At 41.2% G+C, this 6,000-nt stretch overlaps 1 protein-coding gene across 1 annotated transcript in view; it reads left to right on the forward strand.

The window, feature by feature from the left end:
- LOC141111750 (uncharacterized) overlaps positions 1–4,223 on the forward strand; it is an 82,046-nt gene extending 77,823 nt beyond the window's left edge. The window contains exon 5 of the mRNA XM_073603887.1: positions 3,972–4,223. The gene's annotated coding sequence lies outside the window, so the exon portion shown is untranslated. The remainder of the gene's footprint in view (positions 1–3,971) is intronic.
- Positions 4,224–6,000: the final 1,777 nt, after the last annotated feature.

Consider the following 6,000-nt stretch of genomic DNA (forward strand, 5'->3'; position numbering starts at 1 on the left):
TTTTTTCTTTAGCAAATGTTTGCCACAAAAGTGTCCAGCCCCCTTTATGCCATTTGTTTGACAATCCCAAGCCTATCAGCCTAGAAAATGGCCATTACTGTTTTTTAAACTTTTGGCTCCCACTGACTTCAGTTGGGTTTGGATTCATAACCTGAACTTCAGTAAAGTTTCCTGAACCCTCCTCCTCGAATCAAACGCAGGTACGTTCAGACCATTCCTACTCTTTATCACACTGGCATTTGACAATATGAATAGCAGAAGAATATTAACTGCCCTCCTTCTGGGTCATCCAATGCCAATTCTATTCCAGGTTTAAAGCTCAATCGAAATTTTGTTTAAATCACCTAAATACATTCCATGTACATCAAATCAAAATGTATGCAAAGTCCTACAGTCTATTTCCTTTAAAAAGCCTGAGTAGAAAAGTCTGTGTCCTGCCAACACACTGCAGAATGGCACCCTGCTGTCTGTTGGGAAGCACTGATATCTTTGCAGAGATTCCACACACCCCTTACTGAGTCAGAGACGGAGTTCTCCAATCAGGTGGGAGCATGAGCTTTAATGATTCCAGAGCTATAGGTCTGACTCAGTAAGAGGTGTGTCAGACTTCTGCAGTGAGACCGCTGCTTCCACACCATAGCTGTTGGCAGGGAACGGTTTTTCTTTAGGGCTGTGGCTGCTTTAGAGAGAAAACAAAATGTAAGACATTAAACACATTTCAATGAACACATTGGCCAAATGCTTGAATGCACCTGGAATGTATTCATCTGATTTAAGTTGGCCATAGCTGGATCGAATCTTGGCCATTTCAGCAGGGACCAGCTGAGATTTGATCCATTTATGGGCAGGCTGATTGTACTTAAAGCGGAGTTCCACCCATTTTTTAGTTTATTAAAAGTCAGCAGCTACAAAAAGCATAGCTGCTGACTTTTAATAAACCGACACTTACCTGTCCCACGGTCCAGCGGTGCGGCTGCCCAGAGCCTCGCTCCTCTCCCCTTCCTCTCCTCGGCGCCGTCATAGCAATTGTGGGCACCCGGCCATTACAGCTTGTGGCTTAACGGCTGGGCATGCACTGCGCATGCGCGAGCCGCGCTGTGCTCTGCTATTGGCCAGCCAACCTTCTGGGATCTGTGTTGTGTCCCAGAAGATCGCTGGCAGGGAGGGGTGCCTAGGGCGAGAGGAGGAGTCACCTAGGCGGCCGAGAACAGGAAGGAGGAAGTGGGACAGGAAGTCCCAATAAAAAGAGGGTACACCCCCCCCCCAAAAAATGACATGCCAAACGCGGCATGTCAGGGGGCAAGGAATGCTTAAAGCAGAAGTTCCACTTTTGGGTGGAACTCCGCTTTAAGTTGATACATCGATTGACTTCAGTACAACCACATTGTCTGATCATTTGTATGTGATCACTACTGATGGCTATAGTCACCAGCAGTGGCCATTGTGTTCTCCTGGCTCCCAGCTGGCAGAAAACAATAGCGCTGCAGGAGGGATTCCCCCATCAACGCTGACTGTGTTGATAAGGGAATCAAGAAATTTTCTTTCCTTCCACCCATGATGGAAGAAAAGAAATTTGCACAATCTATCTGTCTCTAAAACTAAAGGTTCAACTGGTCTTTAATGATTCCCAGCATCATTCCATTGTCTCTCTGTGAGCACTGTCTGTCAATGACACACCCTTTGGTGGTGCATCATCACAAAGCCCTATCCCCCAATGGAAAGCTGCATAGACCAACATGTACATGACATAATGTTAGCATCAGCCTATGCAGAAGACACACATCCAGGCCACTGTAGGGGATCAATAGGGACTTCACCTGGTCACATGACTACAAAGTAAACACCGGGGCTGAAGTTATGTTTCCTGGGAATTTTTATAAATAAGTTGTAAGGAAGGGGTTCAGGGGAGGGGGTGGAAGACCAGAGTTCTGCTTTAAATTAAGGCGGAATTCCACCCAAAAATGGAACTTCTGCTTTAAGGGAAGGTGACCCCCTGATATGCCACATTTGGCATGTCATTTTTTTTTGGGGGGGAGCGGAAACCCTCTTTTTAGAGGGTTCCAGCTCCCACTTCCTCCCGGGGCTCCACGGTTCCGGAAGTCAGTTCACCTCTCCCCCCTCCCTCTCGGCAATCATCTGGGACACGTCGCAGGTCCCAGATGATTGCCCGGCCAGTCACAGCGCACCGCACGGCTCACGCATGCGCAGTACGTGCCTGGCTGTGAAGCCACAGCCGGGCGCCCACAGTGAAAATGCCGGTGCCGCCGAACGGAGGGGGGGACGAGCGGGGCTTCATTTCCCCGCATCGCTGGACCCTGGGACAGGTAAGTGTCCGATTATTAAAAGTCAGCAGCTGCAGTATTTGTAGCTGCTGACTTTTATTTTTTTTAAGCGGAACTCCGCTTTAAGCTTTGCAATGGAACCTCTACAGGCATATTTACTGATAAAATAGCTGATAAATGATAAATACTTAGCTTTTAGCGTAGAAAAAGTTGTTTTTGGTTTACCCAAACTGTATTTATGAAAAATAAGTTGAAATAGCTGATTGGGCAGGCTGCAAAAACACCCTAGAATTAAAGGGTTACCTGTGAAGGATGCATGCTCGCTCGGGTATCTCAAGTATACAGCTCAGTGACTCCTAGAGGTAGATAAGTCTATGAAAAATAAACGATCTAATGCGCCTTTCGTTACCCCACTAATGTCTTTCCATAGAATCATTGCCTCAATGTCAGAAGCATTGTATTTCTCAGAATGCATTATTTTGATGTCACATTCTCATGTCAAATCTACAGGGCTTTAAAAAGGCACTTAAGACACCGGGAGCTGGATCACTCGTCAGAGCTGTGCAAGGCTTGATATTACCTACTTGAAATTAAGCTATGTGTCTTGCTTCATTAAAATGATTCATCTTCACATTCAGATGCACAGGTTAATTGCAATTTATTACACTGACAAACAGCATACAGCTCTGAAGAGTATCACCATCTCTTCTCACTTACCACTAACAGACATGCTGGCAGGGGTTTTTTTTTTATTATTACTTAAAGCTTCCTATCAAATCATCTTGTTGATGGGAACAAGCCTTGATATCTTGTAGATAAAAAAAAAAATAATAATAACTGAAAAAAAAAATCACAATGTCTTTGATATTAAAAGATTGAATTACCTGCATCAAAGCCGTTGTAATTGTGTCAAACAAGCACTGTACATATCTGGCTGACAAGTCAAACACATCGCAGTGTTTTTACACGGTAGCTGCTGCTGACGATGACGGAAATTGCTGTTTTTTTTAAAACAATATGCAATACAACTGTATTATGGCGAAAAGGCCAATACACTTTTCGTCTTGAAATAATTAGTCACTTGTGAGTTATTCTGGGGGAGAAGTTACAAGTGTTTTATGTACTGATGAATTTACAGCCTTTTTAACCTTGAAGTCCCCCACTAATACCAATACAAAACAGAATATAAAATAAAAAATCTGTCTATATAGATTTTATATACCCACACACACTCACTTGCATGTAAATACTGACTGCAAAATAAAATATTTTAGATATGTGACATATTACCTATTTAAAAAAAATAAAAATATAAAATATGAAAAAATTTATGTTCTCTATGGTATTTTATCAAATCACTAAGACATTAGGTTATTATTGATTGCTTGATTTATATATAGATATATATATCTATAGATATAGATAGATAGATAGATAGATAGATAGATAGATAGATAGATAGATAGATAGATAGATAGATAGATAGATCTATATATAGATCTATATATATATCTATATAGATATATATCTATATAGATATATATAGATATATATAGATATAGATACATATATAATGTAACATGGTTTTATGTTGGAAAACATTGTAAGAGGCATAAATCGTGTGTTTTATTCTCTCTCTCTCTTTTTTTTTTTTTGCAATGTCACTTTTCATGGCAATTCATTTTACAGGAGAAAAAAGCTTTTACCACAAGAGCACAGAACATATTTACTGTGACCAATCAAAAGTCATCTTTTGGTCTAATTCTCTGGCAATAAATACAGGAGAATTTTTTTTTTTACCACAAAAGCACAGAACATGTTTACTGTGACCAATCAGAAAGTCATCATCTCACAGACCTGTAATTACCAATGGAGGCAACCCGTGTGACTTCAGAATATTCACCACTGTTTGGCAGAGGAAGGATCCAGGGATTGTTCAGAAACTGCAAATAACCCAAATAAATTTCTGAAATATAGTTACATTTTTTTTTACTATTTTCTTACACCTTAATTTACTTAATAAAATATATATTATATCTTGTATGTTTGTATTCTTTCAAAATAGCATAGCATAACCTGGAATTGCCATGCAAGAGTGCATTTCCACTTTATATTATTTCATTGAGTAAGGCTGTATTGTTTTATCTGTGATTTTGTGTCAAGAACTGGAAAACATGAACTTTTAGTGGTTTTTGTTCTAGCTAGTAGTTTATGGATCGTTATGCTGAGAAATGCACCGTGTCCCCATACACTGATGCTGTGCTTAGTGATCATATCTCAGCCTCCTTTCAGCTAACTGGTGTCAGATCCCGCGAATGTGACATCTCTGTTCTCTAGCAGAGTGATTGTGTATGCACTTGCTTGTATCGCTACGAATGTCGCCAGGACTGCATTGCTGATTTAGGATGACAGACTGAGCCCCTACAGAGTTCTGTAGGATTCCTGCTCACATTAGATTTGACAGTTTGAATAACACAGGTACCCTGCCTCATCCAAGAGGGACATAGCGAATGAGCTGGTAATACATGTTCCATGTCTGTGTAATTAACTGCTTCCAATTACTGAGATCCCTGTGATGGTAGTTACGGTACTAGATAATTTTTTATGTGTTTTTTACAATATAAATAAATGCATAATAAATTCAAATACATGAACTATTTTGGCAACATTGAAGAAAATCTTACAACCCCCCCCCCCCACCCCCAAACGCCTATACAAACATTTGTTTAATTTACTTAATTTACTTTTTTTTTCCTTCTTTAGTCATGTGATGTCATGGTCCTCCTATTGATCTTCATCCTATGGCGTTTGGTGGGAATCTGAGTGCTGTAGACTGGTGGCAAATTCCCTGAAGAATTCTCTTGTAAGCCCAGGGCAACTTGATAATTTACCTCCAGCCGGAAGGTCCTTGATGCCGTTGACTTACAGGAAGGTCCTTGATGCCCTAGGCTTACAGGAAGGTCCTTGATGCCTTGGCTTGCAGGAAATGGGTTGAATGCAATGAGAGCTCTTTTTTTAAGCCTTGGATATATTTTTTTTAATAATTAAAGCTGGAATTGGGTTTTGACTTATAAGGTAACCCAACAGATGTAGGAGAAAGAAAAAGAAATACAGGGCAAAGAGCTAGCATAGTGGATATATGTACCGACTTATTGATTAAAACAAAGATAAAATGCACTCACAAACAAGGTGGAAGGTCTGCTCCAGTGCACAGGAATATTGAGGGAAGCTTGGCCAGGCTGGGTGTTGATCACGCTGCAGCTCAATGAAGCCACTGAGACCTGCTTGATTGCTTTTGGTGCCCCTCAAAGTAGAGGTGAAAGCATATCCCTGTGTCCCAGAACATGGGGTGCAGACTTGTCTTAATACCATGGTATCAGCAATCTTCCACGCGCTAAAGGACTCCACTTCATTTGAACCATCAAGGGTGGACCACTACATACAGTGGTCAAATTCGCTTATCGCAGAATCCAACCAGTATGAACGCCGGATATCAGCAATCTTCCATGCGCTAAAGGACTCCACTTCATATGGACCTCTGCTTGGATGCACTTCAGCCTCACATGTGTTGCAGTTGAGCTTGTTTAAGGCTGGAATGCATCCAAGCAGAGGTCCATATAAAGTGGAGTCCTTTAGCGCATGGAAGATTGCTGATATGCAGCGTTCATACTGGTTAGATTCTGTGATAAGCGAATTTGACCGCTGTATGTAGTGGTCC

The sequence above is a fragment of the Aquarana catesbeiana genome, linkage group LG11 (genome assembly GCF_042186555.1).
Source record: "Aquarana catesbeiana isolate 2022-GZ linkage group LG11, ASM4218655v1, whole genome shotgun sequence".
In the NCBI taxonomy this organism is placed as follows: domain Eukaryota; kingdom Metazoa; phylum Chordata; class Amphibia; order Anura; family Ranidae; genus Aquarana; species Aquarana catesbeiana.